The following is a 12,762-nucleotide window of genomic DNA, read 5'->3' on the forward strand; positions in this document are numbered from 1 at the left end:
ATAGCAACAAGTGAAGTAAGACAAGGAAGATACGTGCCGCTTGTTTTTGCTAAAAATTAAGAAATAAGTAATAATGAGATAATTAGAAATGTTTATTTTATGGCACACACATATAAATACAATCTAAATACTTAATATATATTTCTAATCCTAACTTAACTAAATATGCTGTGTGGCAAATGAAAAGGTCGATGATCAGCTTGTGCTGTATGTAGGTACTGGCTGCTGCGCTGATTTACAGCATCTACCTGGTTAACTGTTGGAGTGCCAGTAAACAATAAAATTTTAAAAATAAAATAAACACATTAAAACACTTACATGTCTGCCATCTTTCATATAAAAATATTTTGAAAACACATTATATATATAAAATACTAAAAATGTAATGAATGTGATAGAACAGAAAATATATATTTATATTAAAGGATTGTACAGTGTATCTGCGATTAAGGTTGGTTCTTGTACTCGGTATAATATATAAGTTTTTTATAGGATTGTTTAAATACAAATACTGTTTTCGAGTTTCTTATAAGTATATTGTTCCAACACTTAGTGGCATTATTTTTAAAACTACCTCTAAAAACCGCTGTGTAGTGCTTTGGAAAGCTTAACATGACCTGTGTAGCCCTAGGTTCATTATAAACAAAATTGTCTATCTAAGTCTGCAAGTAAGCTGACTTAAGCTTATTAAAGAGATATATTGGAGTCTTGGTCGTTACAACTCGAAAGAGAAGAGTAGCTAGGTGTAACCGTCTGTGATACTCCTATGTATATTTAAGACATTCGCTTTAATGAGATACGGAGTAATATGTGATCTAGCAGGAATATCTGAACAAAATCGTGCACACGCATTTTGCATACGTGGAATTACCTTTTTAGTTCTACTGAGAATTCGAGGCCTATACATAACATCAGCGTAATTAAATTTACTAAGCACTAGCGTTTCACAAAGTCATGTAAACGTAATTGAGTTTTGATGTGTGAGTTTGAAGCTCCATTTTTTTTAGTTTCTTTGGAGTGTCTATTAGCATATCTTTTATTTTGTAGGCATTGAGAACCAGGGTGTTTTGTTCTGACCACTCAAATATGCGATTGAGATTAAATGAATAATATAATTGAACATCATCGGCAAACAGATGATATTTGCAATATTTAATGTTTTTGATTAAATCCGCGGTGTACAGATTTAAAAGTATTGGTCCCAATATAGATCCCTGTGGGATTCCTCTATTAACAGGTCTGTATTGAGAGTATCTCGTTTCACCATCGTCCCTGGTAACTGCAACAGTTTGAGTACAGTTACCAAGGTAACTAGTAAACCATTGTACTGTTTTCTGACTAAAACCATAATAATTTAGTTTTGTTAGCAGTAATATTATAATCAGGGATATTTATAGTATCGAAGGCCCGTGAATAATCCAATAATACCAAAACTGTAACCATGCCACGATCTTGAGTACATAATATATTATCTACTATATCCAACAAAACTGTAGCAGTACCCTTGTGCCTTCTTAAACCTGCTTGAAGCTCTTGCAAATTTTACTACTTTCAAGGTAATCCATAAGTTGAATGTGCACAATCTCCTCCAGTACTTTAGAGAAACATGGAAGGATACTCACCGGATCCTTGAAAGTCGTCGGATTGAAAGATTTTTGTGTCGGGAGAACTAGGGCCTTTTGCCACATTAAAGATAATTTGTTGCTTGTTATGGATGTATTTTGATATGTTTTAGAATAGGTAATGCTTTTTAAATTGTAAGATTTATAATTCCAAAAATATTTCGTCAGTCCCAATAGCTTGTGACTTGAGCCGTTTTAAGGCTTTCATGACATCTATTTCGATTTCACTAACTGTCTTTAGTTCGGAGGCATTTTTAGTTGTTAGATATTTTTCAGAAAAATAAGTTGACATTGTGGATACATTATTGCTGCCCGGTAAATTGAGAAAATGTAGATTTATGTTGTCTGGATCATTGAGGTGTGAGGATAGTACGAAGTCTTTCTTACAACAATATTAGTAATTTTAGCATTTGTGCATACTAAATTTATGAGAGTTTCACTTTTGTTTGTAAAATGTGTCGGTTGATTGACTGCTTGGACTAAGTTTGTAGATTGAAGAAAGTCACACAGTTTTTTATAATTACAATTATTTATATTTAGCGCATTTACGTTGAAATCACCAACTAAGATAATAGTACCACACCAAATAAAGGATCCTATACTTTCAGTTAGGGCATTAAAAAAGAAGTCAATTTCTAACCAAGGTGGTCGATAAGCTGTTCCTATAATAAGGCTTCTACCCCGATTTTTTAACTTTGACCCACATCTGTTCCACCTGTTGTGATTGTGGATGTTTAAAAATTTGATAAGATATTATTAGTTTTTTCCTGAAATACTGGCTATTTATAAGGTTTTATTTGATATTGACAGACACACAGTTATGATCTAATTAGATAACATTATAAACTATTATTTTAATTTGATTCCTGAACGACGGGGGACACATCAAAGAAAAATCAAAATCGTTTTTTTATTTAATTCCGAGCATTTTCATATTTTTTTTTAAACATTCTCTGTACATTCTCTGTACAAATAATTAAAGATCAAAATTAGCCAAATTGGTCCAGCCGTTCTCGAGTTTTAGCGAGACTAACGAACAGCAATTAATTTTTATATATATATAAATAATGAAAATGGCCATTGTTTGAGGCTCTTTCACGCCTAAACCACTGATCGTATCGACATGAAACTACCACCATTCGATGCGATATTTATCTTAGATGGTTTTTGGCACCTTATTTTTGGAATTCCTTTTAAATAGCACAGGGAAACGGACGGGAACGGCTAGTTAATTAATATATAAGTATAATAATATACGGCACAAATTAATAATTAAACAGGAGCACTGCGTAACATGACTATGTACAAAGATGGCCGTGGCGGAAGTCAAAGAACATTAATAACCTTGCCTTTTAGCCCCTTTAATGACAACTACTAAAAACACGATGATGATCCTATGTGTAATAATAGTTTTGAGCAGTATATAATAAATAATAATAATTCTTTTTATAGGTACTTGTGGTGTTTTAATGTCTTATACCATTACATACTATAAGAAGATATTGTAATATTTTTCGCGTTGCTTGTAAGTAGTACTAGTATGTATAAGTGTTTTTATGAGTGGACTTGATTTAACAATAAATTTCCGTATAATATAGCTATTTTATAAGTAGTTATTAACGTGTTAACGTATTACAAATAGATGAACTCCAGTGACTCCGTACGACAATGTATGACTCATTGTCACGTTCCGCTTGAACCGAGCGTGCAAAATGTTTAATTAATTATTAAAATTACTTAGAGTCTAATGCTCACCGAGATGTTACAACATTAATGAAGTTTCCTAAGGAAATATCCAAAATAAAAATAAAATAAATGTACAAAATATCACCAGCAGAAAGTATTAAGAATAGAATTACACGTAATAATAGAAAACTTGAATGATACAAAATTAATCACTAAACTGTGTAAGTATTGTAATTTTACTCTTATCAATCTTTTATTATTTTTATTAAATTTTAGTTCACATGGCGAATTTAAATGATAATTATTATCAACTTAATATTATTCAATGGAACTGTCAAAGTATGTTACATACAACATGCAACACGATTTAATAACTTATGTTTGTAAATTAAATATTCATATGATATATTGCATACTATCAGAAACGTGCTTACTACATGATCAAACATTGCTTAAGAATTAAACATTGTTTTTTTTTTTTACTTTTTCGTCAGCGTTTAGATCAAAAACTATTCAAATTAAAATTGAAACTTATGAGTAAAAATATTAAACAGCTTAATAATTAAAATATTGTAGGTAAATATTCTCCACCGACACTTCAAATCCATAAACGATTTTGCAGAATTTTTTTTGAGAAAACTCTGATTGCTGGAGAGTTCAATGCTTATCTGTAAGAGAAAAAAAATTATGGTTATTTTTTCCAGGTAAGTATTTTGTTAATTGTACGTGCGTCATTTAGAAAACTAGCATTTGGTTGAACCATATACAAAAAAAAGCAGTAGGTAATATAGTAAAGCAAGATTGCGTTACTATATGTATAACTTTGGTGGATAGAGCACATGCAACTACCAAGAATAGACGGCAAGCATAAGCGATTTAATTTTTTTTTTTTCAATTATTTAAATTGTCATTACATACGAATATGAAAAAATTATTATGGATGATATTAATGATATTGATACCGGAATATTTAACGGACATTTGTGCCGTCACGCCATTGACAGCAAGATAATTAAAGTATCAGAAAATAACTTTCTGCAAATGCCGATATCAAAGCTCCGTTCATGTTGCTTGGTTTTTGCATTTCCGTTAATACTTATTTTCAAAATCCATTCCCAGAGGCAAATACTGTTCTTGAAGATGGTAAAGACAATCTAATTACAGATTGCCATCAAAGATAGACAGCAACAAAATTTGGAAAAATTTGCAGACGTATACGTAGCCGATAATTCAATTCACAATGAAAAATGTAATTACTGTAATTAATAATACTGCACATAACCTTGAAGCTTACTCTTATCAAACTTCTTCGAAACTACGACTGCTTATCAATGACAACAATCTCTTGAAACATCATGACGGCATAATGCCTTTACTCGAGACGTACAGACAAGAGAAACATCTTTGTCTGTACGGTGTCCAGACACTTGGCCCGTGGGGCCCAGAGGCACGGAGGATGTACAAAGTAAGTATCTTCGCGCCTCAATAGGGCTACTGGAAACCCAAGCGCTGACAGCTATTTCGATCAACGGATCATCCAACGTGGAAATGCTGCCAGTATTCTTGCTACTGTACTTGGTTTGTACTCGGTAAATTATAGTTTTAATTTAATGTATTCATAGTATTGTAAATATAATTATAAGATTTGTTTTGTTTGGATAAATTTATATTGCATTTTTATTAGCATGAGTTGATTTAAAACTTATTATTAGGTGTACAGTTAATCTTTCAAGTATAAAGTTAACCTACTAGTGCATCCAGATATGTCAAATTACAAACTAGCCAAGTGACAGTAATCTCATTAGTACTCAAAAAGAAAGCATAAATTTAATAATTGGTAAAAAAGGTAAATGGTTTCGACGTATTGTATACCTTTGTTGGTACAGCATTTTGATGTAATGTACAGTAGAACACCTTGCATCTTATAAGACACGTACTGGTAATTTCTTTACTGATAATTTTAAAAAGAATAGGGTGGTAAAGTCTAAACAACTACTGAAGTGGTACGTAAAGAAAGGTCACAGAAAAATTTTGTTTAAGGATGAGATGTTTTTTACAATTGAGCAACATTTTCACAAACAATATGAATTGCTAAAACCAAACGGCACAAAGTGGTAAGACTCACTAAGACCGACATATTTGCGACCCTTGCTGCCTTCAGCAGTCGAAGCAGCCTCAGCATCACTGATGTACTTGGACATGAGAAGGAGCCAGAGTGTCAACGCAAGTCGCGTTCCCCACCAGTTCCCTTCCCTGTGCCCAGCCGGCCATATAATTCCATCAGGACGCTTGCCATCGCGGTGGGTACATACCATTTGGCTCTAAAACAGCTGGTATATTTAGAGCGGCAATGCCCTGCGGATGACTTTATTAGTGCTGGGGTAACTACTGACGTGGCCTTCCGATTTCAGGCAGGATAGCTGTGACGCCCTGAATATTACCTGAACGCCACATCGGCATTGATGTGGTTCATTCAATTTTACATCTGATACGCATATTGATAATGTGAAATTGTCAAGTAGTGTTCAAATCGGTGCAGAATGCAACGCTCGTCACCAAAAGTCCGGTTTTTTAAGTAGTGGCCATAAGACGAGCACGCTCTGTTCTGTCAGTAGTTATGATCAAAAGATCATCAATGACTGACGTATTAAGAAGTGCTTCCCATACTTTTTGACACTATAAATCGTCTCAAAAACTTTGAACATTTGTAATATTTAGCTAAGCATTGTTGCTTCTTATATATACATGATTGATATATTTATATATATACATAATTTATTCTAGTAACGAAAGGCTGCGTACTATGAAATTAAGATAGGAATGCTGGTAAGGCAACGCCTGAAATAATACAAGTACCCAAACCACAAAACCATATTGGTAACGAGGCTTGAGACTATGCATGATCTGAAAATGCGCAATTCAAAACGATTACTAAAATATTTTTAAGGAAACTATCAATCACATCAAGTAATTTTGGAAATTTCCATAACAGGCTGGACCTTAAGAGGTATGTAAATTTTGGAACAAATAAACAAAACCAAATAATAAAAAGGCCATTTGAGAATTAATTTTAAGTTATCTGTGTGAAACGTTTTTAATTTATTTAATATGATCGTCTAAGATCGTACATGAAACAGGAAATATTGGAGCTCCAAGAAGGTGTAGTGAATTCTTATCTTAAACATTTTAATGTTGGGCGCCAGAGCATTAAATTTATTGGTAAAATCAACCCGTTCTGAAGTATGATAATTTTCGCTGCTTAAGTAATGATATTATTAATTAATTATTATAATAATTTTCAACATTAACGTTTGCAGAAAGAAATGACGTTTTCGGGTACCAGGATATTATTATTATTACGCCACCGTCATTAACTTTCTGTTCACTAACAAGAGAACAAATCTACTAAACCTATTGTACTAGCACAATATTCTTACCTAATTGAATTTTTTACTTGTAACTTAGAATGAAATATTTCATGCATCTTCGGAAAGTGTCTATAAGTGATAGTTACTTGTAGTTTCCATATTTCGTGGAGGGGCCGGGTGTAGGTTCCGGTAGCTGTTCGGGCGACGGGTCGGGTGAGCTGGGCGAAGAATATTGTTTTATTTCTTTTGGCTTCTGAAATAAGAGTGTTCGTAATCAACAACATATCTACTGTACTGTATAATATCTCGTATCATCAATGGTGCCAGATAGATCAAAAGCACTCCTTCATTGACTTGTTGAAGTATCAGTTCTTGTCTCGATTTTCACCACCTCTCACTAGATATAGTGACAGTACTGTTTTCAAGCCCGGCCGGGCTCCAGACGCCACGCGGGTGTCATTACTCTGCACCAGATATACACCAAGGACTAACAGACAGATACTGCAGCATACTCACTACAACGGTTTGCTTGCTTGCCTCCAGGGCGCCGGGCTGGGGTCGTCCCTCCACAGCAGATACGGGTACTACTTCCCTTACTTGTACATTCCATCGTATCTGTCGAGTGATAATTCTACTATTAATAACAACGCACAGTGCCGGATTAACCACGTAGCAAGAGTGGCAATTGCTACAGATCTGTTATTCTGATACAAGACTGGTATTTTATTGAAGCTCAATTTGGAGAATTTTTACCGAAGTTTGTACTAACTTCCATTAGTGCAAGAGGTTCGAGGTTGGATTGGTGTTGAAACAGTTGGCCCGTGAGGCCCAGAGGCGCGAGGATGGTCAAAGTAAGTATCTTCGCGCCTCAATAGGGCTACTGGAAACCCAAGCGCTGACAGCTATTTCGATCAACCGATCAGCCTAGCTATCCAACGTGGAAATGCTGCCGATATTCTTGGTACGATTCCCCGTTATCATCATTTTAATTTTATTTAGTCATAGATAGTATAGTAAATATAGTTATAAGTTTTGTTTTGTTTAAATAAACGTAAATAATATACCGTTGTGGTCGTAGAATTAAGAACGATTTCAAGTTCCAGGGACTTTTTCTCTGACTCGTGTCATTTTTAGTTGTGTTCCTTCTTAAAATAAATAAAAATAATTATACGGAAAGATTGTTATGATTATGATCATGAAGTTTAATTAAATAACGTTAAAGTATCAAGATTTCCAAAAACTCATTAAATCATCTGGAAGTTGGAACATCAACATCAGCAGTTGGTCATTAAGTGAAAAAAAAAAAGATATAAACATTTTAACAGTCGGATCTCTATATAATATTCTTGATAATATAATGTATGTACTTAGATACATAAGCGATTTGTTTCTGCTTGGTCAGGTCAAATTTTGGGTGATGTATAGGTTTGCTTTTACAAAATGAAAAATTATTATTCACAGTAGATCCTACATTATTTTGTAAATCATGTTATGTTATCGTTATTTTAAGAGTTCAACCTGCAACCACCGACTATAAAGGTATTTTATGTTTCATTTAAACTACAAACTATACTACAAAAATTTTTACCTACAAACATTTTTCAGAACAAAACTTTAACTACATGCATTTTTCACTATTTCACAGAAATGATTCAAGTTTTAAAATTAAGTGTACCGCAATACATCTATAATAGTAATTTATATAATAATTACACAGACACTTATGTAAACATATTTTATTTCCGTCAATGTTGTCTAACTTTACGATTAGCGGTTATTATCAAAACGTACAAGGATTACGTACAAAAACACACAGATTTTATTCACAGTCAATCAATCATTGATAATAGATATTTAATTTATCGGTGCGATCGATCAGCTCAGGCGAGCGGATTAGAGCGAGGTGGAGGAGTGATGGTGGCGGTGAATCGCGACTATCTGCCTGTGCGCCAAAACTGGCCATGCCCCCCGCGCGCCTCCTCCGGACTGCGTATGGGTTACAATACTGTTGTCTCCAAATAATAACAGCAAAGACAAATCATTGCATATTTGTTGTGTTTACATTCCGCATGGGCCTCTGTACAAAGATACACTTTAAAACTTCTTTGAAATTTGTACTCAATTAATTATAGAATATTCTAATGATATTTTTCTTATAACAGGTGACTTTAACGTAACACATGCTCAGTGGTCTAGCACGGATAATCATAATATGCGTCTTGACAATGGTACCGACTCGAGGTTGGAGCCACTAAATGAGTTTCTATGTTTTACTGGCCTACAACAATTTAATACTAGTTTTAATTCAAATCAGCGGCTGTTAGACCTTATTTTATGCAATAGAAATTGCAGTGTTCTCACCAGCGACTGTCCTATTGTAAACGAAGTGGTACATCATAAAGCGTTACAAATTGAGTTAAACTCAATTCGCCTACTCTCTCTTATACCCGCGCCTACTCTTAAACATTGTTTTTCTACTCGAATTTTGCTGAAATTAATAACGAGTTGTCTAAGATTGATTGGTTTTTGCTATTTTTTTTGCTTATTCTAAATCGTTTGATAGACACGCATGTTCCAAAGCGCCCTCTACGCACATATTCAAATAAGCCTCCCTGGTATACAAAACCCCTCATAAGATTACTGAAAGAAAAGAAAAAGTACCATTAACTATGGAAGACATATGGCAATCCATTAGATTACGACAGTTTTAGATGCATAAGAAAAAGAATTGATAAATTAGAACGTAGATGCTATAAAAATTACATGATCTCCACAGAAAATAAAATTACGTCTAACCCAAAGTTCTTCTGGTCTTATATGAAGTCAATTTCCGCAAGGAGTGGTCTTCCACAAGTTATGTATTATAAAGTTTAACGAACACTTCCACTCTGTATTTGAAAAAGCTGGTACCATTGAGCTGCACAATCTTCCACCAGTAAAAAATACAGTTTTTGACATGAATACCATAATTTTAACTAAAGACCTTGTGCATAAATATCTTAAGTCAATCAACATAAATAAGGGAGCCGGTCCTGATTGTATTCATCCAGTTATCATAAACAAATGTTCTCACGAGTTATCTGTTCCTATCACTTTACTATTTGAGAAGTCTCTTCGTGAAGGTTGTGTGCCCTCTATTTGGAAACGTGCGCTTGTTACTCCGATACCGAAAGGAGAAATGAGCTGTGACATTGAGAAGTATCGGCCCATCTCCAAATTATGCCAATTAGGCAAGATATTAGAGAAGATTGTCACCGACCAGCTGTCTGCCGCTGTACGTCGTCATATATCAACATGGTTTTGTAAAAGGTCGCAGTGTTGAAACAAATCTTTTATCGTACACTGAAATTATTTTAGAAGCTTTGGATAATAATTACCAGGTGGATGCCGTGTACACTGATTTTGCCAAAGCATTCGATAAAATTTCTCATGAACGCCTCCTCTTGAAACTTTGGCAACTTGGTATACACGGGGATCTTTTTCGCTGGATAAAGTCGTACATTGAAAATCGGTCGCAGGCAGTTGCAGTGGATGGGTATACCTCTCAGTACAGACTCATTACTTCTGACGTTCCACAAGGGTCACATTTAGGACCGTTGTTATTTATATTATACCTTAATGATGTCATAGAAAATGTAAACCGTTCCAATTTACTTTTATATGCCGATGACACAAAAATTTTAAAGTCATCCGCGATATTGGTGACTATGATACCTTACAAAGTGATTTAAGTCATTTCGAGACAGTTTGTAATCAAAATAACCTCTTTTTGAATACCGATAAGTGTTTTGTTATAAGTTTCAGCAGAAAAAGAGAACCCATACAATTTCAATACAAACTCTTTCAAAAAGAACTAGCCCACGTTGATCAAATTCGTGATCTAGGTGTAATTATGGATTCTAAAGTCACTTTTCTACCTCATATAGATAGCATTATAAATAAAGGTTTTAAACAATTAGGTTTCATACTTCGGGTAGGAAAGCCCTTTAAGAGAGCTTTGACGTACAAGGTGCTGTTTAATAGTTTTGTTCGCAGTCATCTCGAGTTTGCTAGTTCTGTTTGGAATCCATTTTTTAATATCTATGCAAATAAAATAGAAATGGTTCAGAAAAATTTTTTAAGAGTTCTCGATTATCGTACAGGTCAGATATATATATGGATTATGACACCTCACTGAAAAGGCATGAAATATGTTTATTAAGTTGCCGTCAAAATTGTACTGATATATCAATTATTTTGAAAATTATAAATAATATTATCGATTCCCCACCATTATTGCACTCACTGTCTTTTAGAGTACCTCAACGTCGCGAACGAACTTGCCGGAGCAAGCCTCTTTTTGTAATACCTCGCAGTCGCACAAACTACGCAGAAAACGCATTCATAAGACGTGCTTGCAGGTTGTACAATGATATTAAAAAATTAAAAATTCAATGATATTATATATTAATAACATAGATTTATTTAGTGAATCCCTAAGCAGTTTGAAAGAATCTGCTTTGGAGTATCTTTGTGAAAAATAGTAATCTAAGTTATTTTAAATAGATATGTTGGTTTTCAAAAATGATGTTTATATTAAGTACGTATTTGTTTTATATGAATAAATTATTAATGATGTAGTTTTACAAATGTAAGAAACGGTAGGTCTATAATGTAGGTATGATACTCTTCAAAACTTATGTTAATATTGTTTGCTTTAAATAAAACTATAAAGTAGATTAAAAAAAAACTGTAAATTAGAAACTGTAGGTTAATAATGTATATAGTATGTAACTCTTCAAAACTTATGTCTATAATTAAGAATTTGTGTTATATAAAATAATTAATGATGCAGTTTTTAAAAATCTAGGAAACTGTAGGTCTATACTTTACTAAATATTTCTCAGCTAATATAGTTATAAATGACTGTTTGTTTCTGAATAAAATAAATAAATAAATAAAAAATGATCCTGGAAAATGTACAAAACAAATGTTAAGAACTTAAATTGAGGATTGGTCTCCGCTGCGCTCCAACTAGATTGATTGATTGATTGATTGTTAAACTTTGCTAATAATTGAAAGTAAATTGCCGGGTTGCGTAAAACTTTGTAAAAATAATAGTACAAGTAATAAGAAAGACGATAGGATCACATAACATCCGTAAGTATTATGTATTTTATTAATTATAATTAATAAACTTTTTATATTTTAAATTGTTTTATATTTATGTATTAAACTAACACTGACTAACTGTAAAAGTAATTATGGCAACTCTTTGTTGCAGTATTTAAGGCAAGACTAGGTATAATATGGTATATACGGGCTATTGTTTCTATGTGTATATATCGGAATATACTGCCACTGCCACCCCAACTCCTCCAGAAACCTCGGCAATCTCCTCTCTTGCCTAAAGATTTCCGGAATTGTGTTTTGGGTGCTATGATGTTGAGCCCGGTAAGTGAATACAAGAGGACAATGCAAAGTACAAGAGCTGCCATTTCTTCTGCCACCATGCAGGGCCTGCTCAGTCATACCTACATGAAACAGATATTTATTATAATTCATTCTTTTTATGACTCTGTTTATATCTTTTCCAGTGAGCTGACGTTTCTCAAGTGGTTTAAGAATTGGACTTCCCAAGGAGATGCTACGCATTAAAGGGACCCATTCAAAGAGGATGTGTAGCGGGGTCTCGTCTGTACTACACAATAAACAATCTACACACTCTGAAATCTCTGAGGCGTAGCATTGAGAGGTCTTTATTTAATCTGTAGTGCCCCGTTAGTGTCCTGGTTAGAATGCGTAATTTTTTCCTTCTGAGCAAATTTATTATAAAATAGCCTAGGGGCGGTCCTTTCATTCCCAATCATTTATGTTATTTTAGGTTCTCTTGCCCCCACGATATAATCTCCAGGGTCAGACCGTATAAATAGTTTCTCAGGACGGTACTTGGAAAAAATGGATATGAATGTTATAGGACCCAGATACACCAGGATTCCAATCGGGGTCTTCTGGTTTCCGGATCGCCCGATTATTATTCCCACCTGAGGTATTATAATCTTATAGACTTATAGATAAAACTATATTTTTTAAAATTGAATCCTATA

At 33.7% G+C, this 12,762-nt stretch overlaps 1 long non-coding RNA gene across 1 annotated transcript; it reads right to left on the bottom strand.

The window, feature by feature from the left end:
* Positions 1-3,894: 3,894 nt before the first annotated feature.
* Positions 3,895-7,285, bottom strand: LOC126978676 (uncharacterized). The gene is made up of 3 exons (XR_007732664.1): positions 7,193-7,285; positions 6,823-6,929; positions 3,895-3,976 (listed from the first exon to the last, which is right to left on the bottom strand). It is a non-coding gene; the product is annotated as an uncharacterized LOC126978676 (long non-coding RNA).
* Positions 7,286-12,762: the final 5,477 nt, after the last annotated feature.

This window comes from Leptidea sinapis, chromosome Z (assembly GCF_905404315.1).
Source record: "Leptidea sinapis chromosome Z, ilLepSina1.1, whole genome shotgun sequence".
Lineage (NCBI taxonomy): Eukaryota > Metazoa > Arthropoda > Insecta > Lepidoptera > Pieridae > Leptidea > Leptidea sinapis.